Genomic DNA, 20,315 nt, shown 5'->3' on the forward strand with positions numbered 1-20,315 from the left:
TGAGGAGAGCCATTGTTTGCTCCAGGAGAGCTGAAGATGTTCCTTTATGATTTCTCTGGGCAATTTTTTGTTTCTGAATTCTATATTTTTCTCATCACAGAGCACCATTTTCTCCTGCCTTGACCAACAATGGCCTCATTTCTGGTTCCCGATTAAGATTGAACTGGATAAAAATGTCCTAATAAATGTTTATCTTTTTTAGATGATTTTGGTTCCAGAGGGGTGTGTGTGTGGGGAGGGGTGGGGGAGAGACCTTGATTCTCTCTCTGAAATCTGGTGTGAGTCTTCTTTGCTCTTTTCCCTTTCTGATTGCACCTGAATTGTGTGCAGGAGGCATCCAGCACTGATCAAGCCTGTCAGCATTTAACCAGCAGCTGTGGAAAGAAAACAGAAGGAAATAGTTCTCTCAGAGAGCATTAGAATTTTGAAAATAAATGTAGATTGCCTAAGTACCTCCAGGGAAAGGGGGGGCCCTTCCTGAGACCGCAAAAGTCAGCAAGAACCCAGAGAACCTTAAAGGGATGAGAAGGCAGTTGAGCTAATTAAAACATGCCCCCAATGCCACCAATTGGAAAGATTCTTGGTGAAAGGCATGTACAGGAATCATTTATTTGCCTATAGGGTTCAGATTCCCAATGACAGAAAAGCTCCGAGGCATCCAGTCTTTTAGAAGAATACCACTGACAACTCATTTTCTCGGTGCGTTGGACAGAAATCTGTGTGCTGGTTGGATTTCAATCCAGTGTGGATTTCGCTCTTAATCTTCCCAAGAGAGTGAAGTGTGTTGATTTGGAGGTCAATAGGACTCCTTCTCAATCCAAGAAGAAAACTGGCTTTGCCTTATGGTTGGAGAGCAAGCCCGATGTCTCTGGGAACCAATAGATATCTTACCTGTGAGCCAACTCATTAAGACAAATAACAAATGAATAAACAATTCTGTTGAGGGATACAGTGTGTGTGTGTGTGTGTGTGTGTGTGTGTGTGTGTGTGTGTGTGTATGTACAATAACTGATGCAACATATACACACATTCCTGCTTTTTTAAGGGTAAGCCTTAGCTTACATCAGTGATGTAGCCATCAGTGATGGTTGATACTCGTTTCTAACATCCCATGTGTTAGAACTCTGGGGAGTGACTGTTCCTTGGCTCTCAGTGATGTCATAATTGATGGGGATGGCATTAATGGACCCTGGAATTATTGGCCCCTCTATCTGAACAGACTGATTTAGGCTGGCAACCAAAAGTAACTCAGTTTGTTGTTTGGTAATTGGCCCCAGAGTGAGCCAACACTAACAGACTTAGTATTCCAGTTGTCCTAAATCACTGTTTGGTATGAGACGGGAGGCACAGAGAGAGGAGAGTGATAGCCAATGTTTGTTCAGTAACTTTCTCAGCCAGTATTTTGGAGCTTCTGCTGCTGTCAGATTCTGAGAAGGTGTCAGAGGAAGGATTAAAAAGTGAACAAGACATCACTTCTGATCTGATAGGGTTCCCTTGACAAGAATAGCCCCATATCCTATCTTCCTAAAGTCGGGAAAAGGCCTGGAAGACTACAAATTGAAAAAATTGTAAAAAAAAATGTAGAAAAATTTGCTGAAAAATGCAGGAATGTGAGAGATCATTGTGGAAACTGAATACTTCAGAGCTGTAAGGAATGATTCAGGCATGCAATTTGCAGCAACATGGATGGAACTAGAAGATATTATGTTAAATGAAGTAAGCCAGAAGAAGGATACATACAGAATGATATCTCTTATATGTGGTATTTAGAATATATGCATGAAGAAATACAATGGTCTAAATGGTAGTTGTCTCAAACACCATTGGCTCCAGAGTATAGTGAGAAGGAAAGAAACTGATCAGGAGAGGAGAAACACGAAAGCTTATATTCTCTTCTATACTTCAGAGAGATCTGCAGCAACAGATACAGCTCTTTAAATTGAGCAGGTGTTCAATCAACTGCTCTTTATAGATGTCTATAATAATGTTCTAATGCTTTTATCCAAAGAAACAAGTGCAGAATGTGTTTGGAAGCCATGGATTCCCACTACAGTGCTTATTATAAGAATTTCTTAGTGTCTTAATTTTAATATGTTTATAATCTTTAATTTTTTTTGTTCACAGTGGTTTTGGAGATATAGGTTGATCACCCTAGTTTTACATTGCAGTGCTATATTATATTAGATTCAAAATACAATGCTCATTAAGATAGTCTTGAAAAATATTCTAATGTATTCATTTTTCATTGGATTATGCCTGCTATTATGACCTAATGTTTATGTTCACAGACAACATTGGAATAGGCAACTGCATGCCATAGACTTCTGCTACCGTGCTCATTCATTGAGTATGTATTGCAATTTATTTTCAATTCAGGCTAGTTGACTATTATATCATAATGCCCATGATTTCAGCTTGCTTTCAAGAAAGGAATCTGAATGCTTAAGACCCATTAGACGATACTTTATAGTGTAGACTCTTTTTACACTGGTCATTACCATATTGCTTAGTATTCTAGACTTGAAAATTATGATTGTTTTAAGTATGCTCTATGCAAAATATAACCCAGAAAGCCTTCCTTAAAGTTTACCCTCACCAATGATGATTTGCCTAGGAAATGGAACCCTTTCCATCTGACTTGCTGGCTCTCTATATTTTTTAAGCGTTCTGACCTGTTCCACTTGTGTTAGTTTTTCAACTGCAACCTATGGATCGATCTTCATTGTCTGTGTATGTGTGTGTGCTAATGTATTTGTTGGCCACCTCTATGTCTGTTTACTATCTGTCTATAACGTGCATAATGTCTGTCTATGTTGTATATAGTCCTTTTCCCTGTTACATACAACCCTTCCTTTTCCCCCTCCCCTGCTTACCACTTTACAAATCCTTTTCTAACCTTTCACTCTCTCACCCCTGATCTGTTATTTCTCCCTATTTAATCATTTTTACCCTCAATTCTTAACTCTTCAGGAACCAGAATGTTCCCCTCACTCCAACCAGCTGCCCACCAGTTCTCAAAGTGAAAGGTCAGCTTCACAGCCTGCCTTGCCTCCTCCTGGGAAGTAGCTGTCACCACTGCTGCTGCTGATTTGCTCTTGGTGACCCCTTTTTGCCCACCTCCCTTCACTGTGGACTCTTGCTCACTACCAGATTCAGATTTCGAGAGACCCTCAGCTTGAGGACATTTCCTGATCTGTGACTGCTGAGAGCTGTTTTTTAAACTCCATAAGACCAAGTCAAAGGCTGAAGCTATGCTCAGGATTTTACCCCCCCCCCCTGCCCACAACTATTTCAAAAGACAAAGGGGATATGTATATTTCCTTCATATATTTCTTTAGATGTATTTCCGTAATTGTGTATTTGTGTATTGTGTATTTTCTTATGTAGATGTAGTTTCCCTCATTTCTTTTTTTGGATTTGTTTAGTAAGAAATTCTAATAGATAAGTTTCTCTTGGGTTCTGATATCATGTTAGAACCAAGTTATAGGGATTTTTTTTATCTTGTTATTTTTACCCCCTTATGTACCAATAGTATTATGTGGCATTGTTCCTTTTTGCATAGACACATTAAAATGGGGAATGGGGAAATCTTATGTATAGAAAGAAATTCTTATCTAATACAGATAGAAACTCATAAATTTTTTATTGCAGGGGGGCCTTTCACCCGAACATTTGTCACAGTGACTTAATTTAGGCTTTAGTCAATTGAAGATCAGCAATTCATCTCTGAATCTTGGATCCTATCTTTGGAACCAGCACAGTTTTCTGCACCTCTACCAGGAATCAAACTTCTACTGGAGAAGGTCCTAATGCTGCGCTAGCACTGACTTTCTCCAGAGTGGGTTAAAATGATACCCTGATGACTGGGAAACAGCAACAATTTGCTTTCAGGGCAGGTTTCCCTGACTTGCCACTTAACCATGAGATGAAACCAGAGGACACTCCATGATACCCTTACTTTGACATAGGATTTGTGCAAAAATCAAGATCTCTAATTACAGAAACCTGGCTGCAACAACTGTGATTGAGAAGAACTTTTACTGGAACCATGAAGAAAGACTTCGGGGTTAGAAATTTAGTATGCCCAGAACCTGTAGTTGGTCTTATGACAGGATACCTCATGGTTAGGGTCTCCCTGTTTTTTAGGCCAAAGGTTTATCCTTTTTGTTTTTCCCAATGTTTGCTGCATCTATACAAAAACCTGCACCATACTTTTTTTTTTAAAATCTTTTCTTCCTTTCTTCCTTCCTTCCTTCCTTCCTTCCTTCCTTCCTTCCTTCCTTCCTTCCTTCCTTCCCTTCCCTTCCTTCCTTCCTTCCTTCCTTCCTTCCTACCTCCTTCCTTCCTTCCCTCCTTTTTTTTTTGTTTTTGTTTTTGTTTTTGTTTTTGGGCCACACCCGGCGATGCTCAGGGGTTACTCCTGGCTGTCTGCTCAAAAATAGCTCCTGGCAGGCACGGGGGACCATATGGGACACCGGGATTCGAACCAACCACCTTTGGTCCTGGATCGGCTGATTGCAAGTCAAACACCGCTGTGCTATCTCTCCGGGCCCTCTTTCTTTCTTTCTTTCTTTCTTTCTTTCTTTCTTTCTTTCTTTCTTTCTTTCTTTCTTTCTTTCTTTCTTTCTTTCTTTCTTTCTTTCTTTCTTTCTTTCTTTCTTTCTTTCTTTCTTTCTTTCTTTCTTTCTTTCTCTTTCTTTCTTTCTTTCTTTCTTTCTTTCCTTTCTTTCTTTCTCTTTCTCGCTCTCTCTCTCTCTTCCTCCTTCCTTCCTTCCTTCCTTCTTCCTTCCTTCCTTCCTTCCTTCCCTTCCTTCCTCTCCTTCCTTCCATTCCTTCCTTCCTTCCTTCCTTCCCTTCCTTCCTTCTTCCTTCCTTCCTTCCTTCCTTTCCTTCCTTCATTCCTTCCTTCCTTCCTTCCTTCCTTCCTTCCTCTTCCTTCCTTCCTTCCTTCCTTCCTTCCTTCCTTCCTTCCTTCCTTCCTTCCTTTCTTTCTTTCTTTCTTTCTTTCTTTCTTTCTTTCTTCTCTTTCTTTCTTTCTCTTTTCTTTCTTTCTTTTTTCTTCTTTCCTTTCTTGGTTTTTGGGCCACACTCTGTGACACTCAGGGATTACTCATGGCTACATGCTCAGAGTTGCTCCTGGCTTGGGTTTCCATATGGGATGCCAAGGAAATCGAACCGTAGTCCATCCTAGGTTAAGCTGGTGCAAGCAAATGTCATCACCTCACTTGTGCCTCCACTCTGGCCCCCATTTCTGCACTCCTCTATAATATTAAGAAGAAAATAAAAAAGAAAGAGGGTGGGGTTCAAAGGCCAAGTGGTCTCAGGTGTATTGGGGGGAGAAAAAAGGACAAAATTAAATATCCAAGCTGAAGTCAACAACAATAGAATCATAGAGACCTAAACTTTAACAATCTAACTTAAAGGGACAGGCTATGGGACAAATGGTGGTGGTATAAGAAGCACTCTGGAAACTTTGTTGGAGAGAGGTCGACATGGTGATGTGAATGGCCCTGAATCACTATATATCTGAAATTCAACTATGAAGTGTTGAATGGTAGGTTGTGCATTCCACAATCCCCAGAGGGGAAGAGGGAATCCCATGCCCTCTATCCGGGTAGGACAAGAGACTCTAGTCCAGCAGCAATTCCCCATAACAAATAATCCACAGAGTTATGAAGGTTTAGCAGGTGAGAAACTCATACTGCAAGCTGTTCACCCACAAGCTGTTCACTCCACCATGTGGAAGACGAGCCTAGACTGCAGCTCCCAGCCTCAGGCTTCTGAATAGCCCTTTATGGAGATCAAAACAAAGCCTACCCTCAGAGGGAGGGGAAAAAGCCTGATGAGAAGGCAATGGAGAAACAAAACAAAAGAAACCAATTGAGATACCATCTGAGGACTAATTCAAAGATCCTCTCTCTACAATGAATGGACTTTGTATATCACAATGGTTTTATAATGGTTTCAATAAAATAAAATTAAAAAATGCCAAGCAGGTGAGGAGAACAAGAAGATGTAGTTCACAGCCAGAGTGATAGATTTAAGGGTTAGACTGCAGGCACAGGGCTTGTGAATTTAATTTTCCAACACTGCAGGCCTTTTTCCAAGGACTTTTGTCTATGCCTAGTGACACCCAGCATCATGTTTACCAAGTCACTGAACCAATAGAGGCCTTGCAACTACTGGGTATCCCTTGAAAGTAGCCCCTCAATCCACTGGTCACCACCTCTGAAGTTCCCTCAAACTATACATATATACACATATGTTATATATATGCACATATCTACATACTATATACAAATATGTCTATAGACACAACATATATTTAAGTCTGTGTTTATTTTCCCAGGTACTACTGCATACAACAAGATGGAGTCCAGATTCGTGATCATTCATCACTGGGTCCTTCTTGCTTCTTGGCCATTCAGAAAGTGCCTTCCATTCTTGGTTCTCTCTAGATCTAGCCACCTAGGCATTCCTTGGTGGTATTCCCCCAAGGTATTCCTTGGTATTCCTTGCAGGACCCCAATCTCAATATTCATCATTGTCACAGGTTCCGTACTCATAGAGTCTGTTACTCTGCAAGAAGTATTATTGATGTCCTTAATATAGAAATGTGTATTATTAGTTTGGTTCTCAAATTTTGTGGGGTTAGATTGTTGATGTATGGGCCAGTTGGACTTGAACATGCCCCTTGGACAACCCCACTGTTAATGACAGTTGAAGCTAGATACTCCCCTGGACTACACCCCTTTGAACACACTCCCTTGTCAGGTTGAGAATAAAAGGAAAAACTTGGACAGTTGGGGGGGTTGCTTCGGATAGTGACCAGAGCAGGGCCTGCCCAGCTGAGAGCAGCTGAGATAAAGCATCGGTGAAATGCTGTCTGCTTTGTATCTATCTCTTTTTTTTTCTTGTACTAAGGGTCTCCTCACCACCACCATCACCTCTGGTGGGTGAATTTCCCTCTCCTTTCTCTTTCCTCTCTCTCTCCTCTCTCTCTCTTCTCTCTACCTCTCTCTCTCACTCCCCACCCCCTCTCTCTCTCGCAGCACTGGTCCCTGGTAGCCTCTGGACCTCTGCAATGTGCAGCCCTGCAGCCCTGGCAGCCTTGGGCCACTTGAAGCCTTTGTAGCAGACCGAGCAACAGGCAGACTTGCAAGTGTACTGTATTAACTGCGCGAGGGATTCAAACAAATTTCTACTAAGATGAACTGTTAATGTAAAACATTCATTCTTGCTCATGAAAACACAGGGAAATATGTATTATTTAATCTTTATTTATTGGGGGGGATCCAAGTGGCATTCAGGTGCTTGGAGGTCAGTAATTTTGAGAAAACACCAGAGTCATTATTCCTAATAGTCACAACAATTAATTTTTCTACTTTTGCATGAGGATTCCTATTTCCCAGTGGTATTTGAGGGTCCTGGGGCAAGTGATAGAAGATACTTGACTGGTGCTTGGATCAGTGGTGACTGTGCTGCCACATGCCTATGCCAGAGAGCAATAACCTGGTGCCTAGACAAGCATGATTCTAGTATCTTGAGCTATTTCCCCTAGTTCCCAGTTTTCTTTTTTTCTTTTTGCGGGGAAGGCTTTGGGTCAGACCAGGCCATATGAGGAGTTAATCTCAGGTTTAGGCTTTTGTTCCTCCGCCCCCTTTTTTTCCCCTTTTATTTGTTATCGGGAAAACTACATACAGTCCCCAAGGATTGAAGAGATGATCATATGGAAGGTCTTAAATCCTTTACTGTTGTCACAATCCTAGTTTTCTTTATAAGAAGAATTAACATGTCCTATTGCTCTTGGGTTAGTCAGGTTAGGCTATCCTACAACAGTAATAAGTAACTAAAATCTCAAAGACTTTGCTCTAGGCAAGTTGATGTCTCCTATCTGGGACAGCTCTCTTTTATCTCAAGTTCACAGGGACAGAGGGATTCTGACTTAGCAAAAGGTCTTAGAGATACTAAGCAAACACTATCTCCAGTTTGGTCTAGACTTGATGAATTCTGCTGCAGATGGCCTATCTTGTCAGGTCCTGGTCTGGCAAAAACTCCTACCTGCTCTCCATGTGAGAGGATCACTGTGGTCCTGTGGCAGGCTGGACTCTAAAGATTGGAGCAGTAAAAGCCCTTCCTGAGGAATGGATGGAAGTGAACAGATGATGCAATAACCACCTACTGTCTCCTTGTGATGCAGATCTCCTTTGCTCCAAAGTGATTCTGGTCCACATCAATTATTATTTTTCATGTGGCACATAAGGAACACCCCTCCCCAGGCCCCCCTAAGTAGTGTAAAATTTCAACTGAATAGCTGAACAGAAAGCTGAGCAAACGCTCTACCCATGAAGCCTTGTGTAATAATGTCTTTATAAGCCAAGCCTTAGAAACAGAAGGGCGAGGTTTAGAGGGCCCTCCCTTGAAGAGTTATGATTAGTGTTCCATAATCTAGGCTCCCAAGTGTACTAGTTAATATCAAGGATATAAAAATAACCTATCCCACTTCAGCTTGCTCTTTAATCTTGTTTAACCATGTAAGTCTTATTAGAAAGCTTTAACCTCATACAATCAAGTACTACAATTAATGTGCACTTCATTTAGATGGTCACATTTCTCCCTGAATTGGCATTCTTTAAATCTAGTCTATCTTTGGCTAGAGGGAACCTTTGAAACTTATACTGTGTTTCTGCAACTTGGATTTTCTCTCTCTCTCTCTTATTATTTTTTCTCTATGAGATAAAATTAAAATGTATTTAAAGTAAAATAGAAAAGTCTCAAATTGGGAAAGAAAGAAGCCAATTGAAGTGATGTTGAAAGATAATGTTATATACCCCAAGGAACCCAAAAAACAAGACAAAAATGCCCCTCTGAACTCTTATGTTCAGCATAGCACTATTTTCAGAATCTGGAAGCAACCCAGATACCTGACAACAGATGAGTGGCTAAAGACACTGTGGTATATCTATAAAAAGTAATTACTATACAGCCATTAGGAAAAATAAAATCATGGATTTTGCTGACATATGAATGAATATGGAGACTATTATGCTGAGTGAAATTAGCCAGAGGGAAGGGATAGACATAGAATAATTCCAGAAGCAATAGAATTAAGGGTCAGGAGGTCCAGCTAGAGTAAGAAGCTCACCACAAAAGAGCGTTGAGTGCAGATAGACTAGAGAGGGTCTACTTGGACAATCATAGCTGAAACTGATCATTCTGGACAAGAACTTGGCGTTGAAAGAGGATAAAGTGACACCTCTCCATTAACAACAGTGCAGACCACAGTGCTAAAAAGGGGAGGGAGGGAAAGAGAGGAAGAAAAGAAGAGAGAGAGAGGGAGTGAGAGAGAGAAGGAAGCAAATTGCCTGCCCTAGAGACAGGATCAAAGGAATACAGGAGAGATCAGCTGCAGGAAGTGTGCACTGGTGAAGGATGGTGTGCATTGTATGAATGACTGAAACCCAACAATGAATAATTTTGTAACCACAGTGCTAAAATAAAACAATTAAAAAAAGAAAGATGATCCTAATTAAGTTACATATATTTGACCCTTGAACAAACCCCTCCCTAGTCAACAATCCCATATGTGACTAAATCCTTGGCATGTGAGAGGGATTGATTATAGCACCCCCTTCTATTCCCCCAAATCTGAGGATGTTCAGTTCCATTATAGTTGGTCTGCATCCAGAGATTCTATATTTGGGGTTTAATCAACAGATTCCCTACATGAGTGAATGTAGCCCCTGAAAATCAAATTTATATTAGAAAACTTTCTCCTAGCCTACCACCCTATGACCTATGCAAACAACAAGATCTCCAGCTACAGAGGCTGAATGTCATCACCCACATCTGAGTGGAAAGTTTCCTGGCACCATTAAAAGACCTTGGTGTGTGTAAATGAGTGAGCATGGAGCCTGTAGTTGTTCCCATGGCAGTATGCTTCAGGGGCTGAGAAACCCTGTATATCTTAGGCCAAGGGAATTCCCACTGTAATTTCTCCAATATTTACCATGCTTATGCAAAAAAAAAAAAAAAAAGAAGAAGAAGAAACACAACCCCCTTCTTAAGAAGTTGCTGGTCTGTTGTTGTTCCTTTCTCTTTTTTTCTGTAGCTGATGGTTTTGGGTTTTAGTTTATTATTTTTGTAATTTTGTTGTTACTCCCTCATTTTTTTAATTTTATTTTGCTACCTTTTTCTTCTTTTTTCCCTTTCCTTCTTCTAAATGAATATTTATAACACCTGACAGACTCCTCCAGTTTTTCTCTTTTTTTGTTTAACTTCTCCCCCCACATGGTACCAAGACTAGACAGTCAAATGTTCATTTAGTGGAAATAAAAACTGATCAGATATGAATACCAAGTCCAAAGTCAACGACAACAAAATAGATACCCAATCTACAACAAGCTGTACAAGGGAGGAACAGTTGCACTAGCATTATGGGGGGTAAAGGAGGGAGATGTGGGATGCATGCTGGGAACAAGGGTGGAGGGAGGACAATACTGGTGGTGGTTGTCACTATGTGCCTCAAATATTACTGTGAAAGAATTGTAATTCACTTCGACCACAATAAAAAAAAACTAAAAAAAACTCATATTCGAGAGTCAACTCTACATTTACATACATGTGACATAAACTAACCCATTAATTATAGACCATTATATCCAGTGCTAGAATTATTACTGACCTTTCCATCCCTTTAGTTTGCAGATAGCAGACTTTACTGTGACAACAGAAACAGTTCCCAGTATCTACCATTTTCATGCAATAAATTTTTACATAGTTTCACATCACCATAGCTTATTTCTTCCCCTTGGTTTTCTACAGTCAGAGTAAGTATTCTGATATGCCAACTGACTTACATTTCTGTACTATGTTTGGAAGAAGACATGAGAAGGGTTCTCTGTTTATGGATAGTTGACTTGCTTGGAGCAGTAAGTCATGTGGTCTGCTGCAAATGAGCCTGGGCCCATGTATCCTTCATCAAATTAATATTTTAATTAAGTGATTTTTGTGGGGGTGGAGGACACACTGAGAAGTTCTCAGAATCTACCTCCAGTGTGTGCTCAGAACTTGGGATTTCTGTGTGTATCTTTTGATAAATTGAACTTCTAGACCCATCAAGTAATATTTTAATGGAGTCTCAAGACTTACCAATGAAAGTAATACTTAGCCTGGCTCTGAAAGGAGAAGAGAAGAAACACTAGTTTCTCTTTCAAGAAGTTGAAATATCTGGGCTTATTTTTCTCCTAATAAAGGGACCACACTAAAGCACTTTGTACTTGTGCTGTTCCACATTGTCACAAAAGGACAACTTTGAATAATGATCAGTCTCCCATCTCAGTAGGAGCCCAGGCTAGCAGAGGTCCTCAGCAACCATGTACTTCGTAATTAGAAATATATGCGTGAACTGAGCTTCCAAGTTGAACAGATTATTATTCACGTTACCTGCTCTCTGTCTCAGCAGGTGCTGCCAAGGGGCTGGTGAATAGGAGCCCAACAGCGAGGACTCTGCCAAAGCCCATAAATAATTGGTTGGCCCCTTGTGCCTGTGATGTACATGGCATATGCTTAGATCCAGGTGGGAGTCTGAAGGAGGTAAGTGGCTTTGAGTTTACAGAGAATTTGTCCCGGGTTTGTAGGGAGAAACATACTGTAGCTATGATGGCTTACCAGTGTCATCTGCAAATAGCTCCTTCGAGAGCAGATTAACCTGGGTTATGTAAATTCCCTAATAATGAAGTCTTATGCAGTGACTTCTTTTTGGTGGTTAACTTGCAGAGTGGAATCATGCTTCCAGAAATGAACCTATAATGAACCTACAAATGAACCTAAAAGCAATCATCACTATACTTGACTGGCTGCACTGACCATTGTGTTAGCTGCAAAGGGCTGAGGCTGTGGACAAGTCATCAGGCATTGGTAGTTCTTTCTGGGTGAGAAAAGCTCCTTCCACTGTGTAAAACCAAATACAGCCATTGGTATCAGCATTCTCAGTGTTTTGCAGATTTGGGCTTTCATGCCAGTTCTTTGCTTCTGCCTCAGCATGATCAACTGTGTGAAAGCACCTTGTACAGTGACTGGCTGCAATTGGTGCTAGTTGGCAGCTTCCATTTTCTTTTTCTTAATCTCTGCAGGGAATGGAGTGGCAGTGATTGCAGCTGTGGGCATCCTGGTGTAGCTCGTCTTGGTTGTAGTGACTCTCCATGCTCAGGTACTGTCCTGCCTTTGAGACTCTCACCTGCCGCTGACCATCAAAAGTCCAGTAGCCCGAGTCTCAAGGTATCCCTGGCAAAGGGAAAACGTGAGGTAGATGAGACAATTGCTGGAAGGTAATAGAACTTACTATTCCTGCCTAACCGATGGGGGGAGAATGGACCATGAATGCCCCTCTGCAGTCTAGTGAAGGAAAGCAGTTAGGATGAGTGAATGCCACTGCTGAAGGGCCTGGCAGGGAAACACAGAGGAGCACACCAATGCGGGGGGTGGGGGGGCAGCCAGGAAATGTCAAGTGAAAGAGACCAGAGGAAAGCATGCAGTGTGCTCTTTGAAGGTTAATTCTTTCACGTTATAGGGAAGCTCTTTACCAACAGTCCTGCTGAGGGGGTCCCGCTGCCAAGTTCCATATGGTCCAAGTCATTGTTGAGCACTAGGCACCTCTCAAAGCCTGTTCTACTGCTGTTCCCGGCATGCACGCCTTTCTTTCTTCATTCTCTGCAGCTTCTCTACATGGTCCCCCATTGCATGAATGGAAGCACTTTTTCTCCACCATCTGGTTCTTCTCACTTCCTGTCTGGCACAGGAAAAACTTCCCACAGTTGAGTTAATAATCCGTGACCTGAAGCCCATAGGGTACCTTTAGAGACATCTTGCCACACCCTCCAGCCATGCATAGGTTGAGGGTATTTCCCAAAGATACGCAGAATGAACTTGTGTGTTATTCAGTCATTCACAAATCCCCTGGTGTGTGTGTGTGTGTGTGTGTGTGTGTGTGTGTAGAGGGAATATAAGGAATCCTACTTAGCATTTTATTATGTTCACATAAATCTTTATTGGCTGGGAATTATGGCTCAGTAGCAAAGGACTTGCCTTGCATATGTGAAACCCTGGACTATATCCCTAGTACCTTCATACCTACAAAAATGATAGATTTCTTCCATGATGGATGATCACAGACTGGGTTTTTTTACAGCCATAGGAATTTGGGGTGTCCTATAGAAGAGTAAAGCTGTACCCCTGAAATTTCCCAATATTGTAAGCTACTAATAAATCAGAGAGTTAAAATAAATAAATGAAAATTTATTATTTTACTGTTTACATTTCAGCTTTAAGGAAAAAGTGTGGATGCTCAGTGTTACATCTTGCCAGAGACAGCAACTCAGTGGCGCCAGGGATTGAACGGGGACTTCCATAGGCAAAGCATATGCACGAACCTCTGAGCTTTCTGCATGGCCTCCTCTCTTTTTAAAATTACTTTATTTAAATATAGTGATCACAATGTTCTTCATAATACAGTTTTTTCATAATTGCAAAGTTGATCATGATTGAATTTCAGTGTCCAACATCCTTCACCAGTGCACATTTCTCATCACCAATGTCTCCAGTTTCCCTACTGTTATCACCCCCTGCCCTATCTCTTGCTTTCCTTGAGGCAGTCCATTCTTCCTTTTCTTTCTTTTTCTCTCTTCCTTATCCTTCTTTTTTCTCTCTTGCTTCTTCCTCTCTCTCTCTCCCTCCCTCCCTCCCTCCCTCCCTCCCTCCCCTCCCTCCCTCCCTCCTCCTTCCTTCCTTCCTCTTCCTTCCTTCCTTCCTTCCTTCATTCCTTTCCTTCCTTCCTCCTTCCTTCCTTCCTACTCCTTCCTTCCTTCCTTCCTTCCTTTCCTTCCTTCCTTCCTCCTTTCTTTTTTCTTCCTTCCTCTCTCTCCTCTTCCTCCTTCTCTCTGTTTAGACTCTATGGTTACTATGCTTTGACTGAAGAAATATTATGCATACACTTTGCCTCCTTTCAACACCCAGTTCTTGTCCAGAGTGATGGTTTCAAATTCTCATCGTCATAGTGGTCTTTTCTCTGTCCTAATTGGACTCCTCGCTCTTTGTGGCAAGATTCTTACCATGGATTGACTGGTCCTCCTACTCCCTAGATGTCTTTTGCAGTTTTTAAACTGGAATGGCCTGGAATCAAGATGTCAGCAGGGTCTATTCCTTCTGGGGCTCTGATAAAGAATTTGTCCTAGACTCTCAGTTTTTTTTTTTTTTTTTTTTTTTGGTTTTTGGGCCACACCCGGTAACGCTCAGGGGTTACTCCTGGCTATGTGCTCAGAAGTTGCTCCTGGCTTGGGGGACCATATGGGATGCCGGGGGATCGAACTGTGGTCCGTCCAAGGCTAGCGCAGGCAAGGCAGGCACCTTACCTCTTGCGCCACCGCCCGGCTCCGACTCTCAGTTTTTTGGTGGTTGCTGACAATCCTTGACACTTCTGACTCAGTTACACCATTTCAGTCTTTGCCTCTGTCAACACACTGAGTATCATCCCTGAGTTTCTTTACTTTAATTTTTTTTAGGGGGGGGTCATACCTGGTGGTGCTCAGGGGTTACTTTTGGCTTTGTGCTCAGAAATCACTCCTGGCAGGCTAGGGGGACAATATGGGATACCTGGTTTCAAATCACTGTCTGTCCTGGGCTGGGCGTTTGTGCAAGGCAAATGCCTTATGCTATCTCTCTGGCCCCTCATCTATGAGTTTCTGATTCTATGTTTAAATTTTCCTAGCACCAGTCAGGGAATTAGGTCTCAATGTAGCCTACTATGAATTTTATTACAGCTATAGACACAACTTTATTTCCAAATAAGGTCACATCCACAGGGGTCAACCATTTTGTTAGACATAGTTTAAGTTACAAAAAAGCCCAAAGGCCTCTAAGGAAAACTAAAATAAGAAATATTTTTTCAATAAATTCTGGTGGAACAGTTGATTAACCATATTACTCCTCACACAAGGAAATGTAAAAATGAATCTTACTTCATGTCTAACAGTCTACAAAAATATAGACCTAAATATAAGACCTAAAACTATACTAGTTTGGGCAGAAAATATGAAGAAAAAAATTTAAGTGATTATGAGTGAACATAGTTTCTTATAATTAACATCAATAGCACAATGTACTAAAATAAAATTCCCTGTACTTCAAATGATATTGTTAAAAGAATAAAAAGACATGTCACATGGGTCTACAAAGATTGTACCTGATAGAGGCACTCTATCCCCCAAATTAAAAGAAATTTTAAAACATCAATAAAAAACAAAAATCTTTATTAAAACTGACAAAATATCTGGCCAAACTTCACCAAAGAGAATACCTCAAACAGAAGTAAACACATGACTGGTGCTCAACATTATTAGTCATTGGGGTATTACATACTGAAAACCATGGTGAAATTCTATACTACTTTTGTGTATTTTCAGTGGGGAAAAATACAACTAATCAACTATATCAAATGTTGATCAGGCTGTGACAAAAGTGACACTCTCAACCATTTCTGATGGGAATATAAAATGGCAAAAAATGCTTTGAAGAACAATTTGGAATAACATATAGACATCAACAAGTACACAGAATGAACAAAAACAGATAGCTGCTTTATGATCCTAAGGATTCACTTCTTGAATGTCTACTCAAGAGAAAAGAAAAAAAAATATATCCATAAAAGACATATACAGATGTTCCCAGTAGCTTATATTGTAGTAGCCTCAACTCAAATAACCATTCTACCCCCTGCTTTATGATGTGTTGAAAGCTATAACCCATAATATGACTTTATTTGGAGTAAAGACATAGGTTGAGGTCAAAATGAGGTCATAAGGGTGAGATTCTAACCAGATAGGCTTAGTGTCCTCTTTAGAAGAGTCCTCAGAGAGCTCACTCTGTCATGTGTTGACACGAGAAGGCAACCACCTACACACCAGGAAGATCTTTCCCTGGAATGTGACCTGGCTGTACCCTAATTTTGATCTTCTTCTGACCTCCAGAACTGTGAGCAAATAAGTTCCTATTATTCAAGTCGCAAGACCATGGTTTTTTGTTATGGTAGTAAAAACAGTATGAAATCTGAATGACTGAACTATTGTGTATCTTTACACAATAGAATATTTGCAGCAACAAAAGACAATGATATACACAGTGACATGTATCTGTCAGAATAATAATGCTGAGAGAAAAAAATGAAGCCAGGTACTTTCTCCCTCTACAACAAAGAAATCCTCAGTGCATGATTCTCTCTCTATAAAATTCTAAACAGTGAAAGTAATCTAGTTTTTAGAAAGTACCTCAGTGACGGGGTTGGGTAGAGACAGATTATAAAGAGATATAAGAAAATTTGGTGAGAGTGGTGAATATAGTTATTCTCTTGATTTCATCCATTTACACATTCTCAAAATTTATTAAATGTATACTTTAAAATTTATTTTGTATTATTAATTATCCATCAAAAAATACATTTTCTGTAAGATAAGTGTGAGATATTTTGCAAGGTGTTTTTATTCATTTGCTTCTGAAACTGGGTGTGGTAGGGAAGAGTAATATAACTACAGAAAAAAACTACAGTAGAAAGGCCTGTCTAGAGTACAGGCTGGTGTGGGGGTGGGGAGGAGGGACACTTGGGATATTGGTGATGGGAAAGTTGCACTGGTGAAGGTTTTTTTTTTTTAAAAGATTTATTACATTATAAATTAAGATTAAAAAATACTTAGCTACAGAAAAAAGATGATTTTTATAGAAAGGAGGAAGAGTGAAAGAGAAAGATATGGTAAATGGAATAAAAAGTGATCCCTAGGAGCCGGAGAGATAGCATGGAGGTAAGGTGTTTGCCTTTCATGCCAAAGGTCAGTTGTTCGAATCTCGGCATCCCATATGGTCCCCTGAGCCTGCCAGGAGTGATTTCTGAGCATAGAACCAGGAGTAACCCCTGAGTGCTGTCGGGTATGAGCCCCCCCCCCCCAAATATGTGATTCCTAGACTAGAGGTAGGGTATAGAAAAAAGAAAATTAGATGTGACCAGTTGCATTTTCTAACAATAAGCATTATTTCTTCTTATAATGCCAAGTCTTCCCAAGTTCTTTATTCAATAATGCAAAATGATATCTCAAGCCACAGAAGGTGATTCAGTCTCTGATTTCTTTGAGATGTTCACTTTTGGAATTTTAGCTCCCACTGACATAAGAAAGTCTGAGAAGTGATGTGAGAAAGTTTAATTGAAAGCTCCAGCTGAGGTCTTATTTGTTAGTCAGCGTCAACAACTGGGCAAAAGGGAGAGTAAGTCTTTGGATATGTTGAGTCCATCCAGTTATTCTTCTCAGCTAAGTTACCAACATTGGGAAGCCAAGAGGAGGTGTCCCTTATGTATCCTTTCTGAGTTCCTGGCCCACATGAATTTGAATACTAGAAAATAGTTGTACCAATAGTTTGCACCAGTATTTTTCTTGCAGGAGTGGCCACAAAGCAAGTGTGTAGAAAAAAGGGAAGAAATGGAAATAAGAGCTAGAGTCTAGTCTATCTGACCAAATGTTAAGGAAAATTCATAAGAGGTTTCATTGAATTTTGAGAGTAGGTAAAATCAGAGAAGTGCTTGAAAATTTTCTATGATAGAAAGCAACTCTTGTCATCATCAGTGCCAGAAAAGTGGCCCGAATGGTAAGGCTGTGGACTGGAAGAAATCCCCTTGTCACTAGACATCTGAAAGTCCTTGTAAATCCAAGAGTGTAGCCAAGTAAACAGGGTAGCTTTGCCAGTTTCCTGTTCCAGGAAGAAAGATTTTGAAAAATTTGTGACTTGGTCTATTTCACAGATAATTACACATACTATAAATTAGGTCTCATGTATTATTTTTTTCCTCCACATCAATAATCACAGTGGATAGATATCATTATTATTCCTTCTTCCATTTTCTATATTTCCTCCTATCAGAGTCTTTAACCTCAGAATCAAATAGAAATATCTGAAATACCTGCATTTATTCATAAACATATCTCAAAATTTCTTTATTATGGAGATGGTAACTGTATTGGAGAATGAGTCCATTATCAGGACAAATTTCTTGTAAAATGTATACCACATTTCTGTAGTTCAGGCATTATAAAATATATACTGTAAATTTCTACATCTAGTTCTAGTTCTGGATTATGAGTGAAACAGTAAAAGGCATTAATCAAGGTGCTTGCGCTGCTTTTTGACTTTTCTAAATTGCATTTTTAGGTTTGATAGTTGCTTTCTAGAGTGAACCATTCCATTTTGCCTTTACTATCTGCCATGCTGGGTTATTCTACTTACTTGTTTCAGAAAATGCATGGGTGATTGTAGTCTTATTCTGAATAGTTTCAGACAGTCTTATCAATTGGTTTCTAGAGATGTTCTTATTTCTTTGAAACATGAAAATGTTTGCTAGCTTCTTTATCAGTTAGCAAAAAATGAAGAGTTAATGGTCAGGTAATTTTGCTGTCGTCTAACCTGCTTACTCTGCTGTTGGTGATGCTGCAGTCCTATCTGCAGAACCAGCTATGGTAAACTGTGGCAGTGGAAAATGGGATTGCAAAACTCATTTGGAAGGAAAAAAATCTCTTACAGTTTGGAGTGTGAGCTGAAATGGAGCTCATATTCTATGTTTCTATTGCACTTCCTGTATCACACCATTAAACATCCTCCCAGGGACCAGAATCTCCAGGAGATGGTTTAATCACTTCTTGCCTAGTAGAATGGGGACCACATTTGCAGAATGGGGGAGGCACAACAACCCCCCATAGCGAGAAGAGCAGCTGTTACTAGTTTGAGCACGAGGGCAACACAAAGCAAAATAGCCACAAAAATTCTCCTGAGGTTTAGTGACAGAGAAAGAATAATATGAGGTTTAATATGGCCGCCTGCAGACAGCATAGATGTTGCAGCAACTAGTTGTGCTTCAATTTTGCAGTTTTCCTTTGCTTTGCTGAGTTTGTTTTATGTCACATCCTACCCTCAAGAGAGGATGTGAGAGGTGCCTTTTATGGGAGGAAAGGATTAATTTGCTGAAGTTGAGAATTAACTTAGATGTCAGTGCATCAATGAATAAGCTATAAAGCACATCTTTCTGGCTCCCACTCTCAGAAGCTTCCAGAACCTCTCAGGTCCCAGACCTCACACATTTATTTGAAAATGTCCTTTATTTAAAACAAAACAAAACAAAACAAAAAACTCACAGCAGCATTCTGTTGATGAAGTGGGCCCAGATGTGAGGGGCTGGTAATTTAATCTTCCCGTTTTTAGGGTAACTATATCACTCAGTCTCACAGGGAGGTTCCTAGATCAGAAGCATCAAGAACACCTGGGCATTTAGAAATGTGAACTGCCCCAGACTAAATCGGATTACAGTTAGGTCCAACAAGTTCTAGTTGTTTCTGACATCCATTGAAATTCGAGATTTACGGCCACAACAAAGACACGCAGAAAATGGTTTTGTTCATTATTATTCTCAGTTGTGAAGACTAGTATATAATATTTGCTCTAGCAACAGGTCAGAGAGACCCCTCTCCCCTTTTATTTAAAGAGATTCCTTTTATAATGTACCTATTAAACACCTATTAAGTGCCTACTGCATGCAAAGACCTATGTCATTGTGGTAAAAGAGGAATAAAATGTGATCCTGGCCTTCAGCATGACATTGTACAAATTTGGTTCATATTTTTGTACACAAGTAAAAGTTACCAGTAGAACAAAGTTTAAAGCACAGTGGTCTGCCTCCTTAATGGCTATGTGCAACTTTTTCTCACAGAATGAAAATTATGGGTTAGATTCCTCATTATATTCTTTTAGTTTGTTTGTTTTTGGGTCACACCTGGTGGCGTTCAGGAGTTACTCCTGGCTCTGCACTCAGAAGTCGCTCCTGGCAGGCTCCGGGGGACCATATGGGATGCTGGGATTCAAACCAGGGTCTGTTCTGTGTTGGTCGCATGCAAGGCAAATGCCTTACCACTGTGCTATTGCTCCGGCCCTATATATATATATATATATATATATATATATATAATATATATATATATATATATATATATATGTATGTGTATATATATGTATATGTATGTGTATATATATGTATGTGTGTGTATATATATGTATATGTATGTGTATATATGTATGTATGTGTATATATATGTATATGTATGTGTATATATATGTATGTATGTATGTGTGTGTGTGCATATATATATACATATATTTTTTTTGGGGGGGGTCACACCCACCAGTGCTCAGGGGTTACTCCTGGCTCTACGCTCAGAAATCGCTCCTGGCAGGCT

This window comes from Suncus etruscus, chromosome 10 (genome assembly GCF_024139225.1).
Source record: "Suncus etruscus isolate mSunEtr1 chromosome 10, mSunEtr1.pri.cur, whole genome shotgun sequence".
In the NCBI taxonomy this organism is placed as follows: Eukaryota; Metazoa; Chordata; class Mammalia; order Eulipotyphla; family Soricidae; genus Suncus; species Suncus etruscus.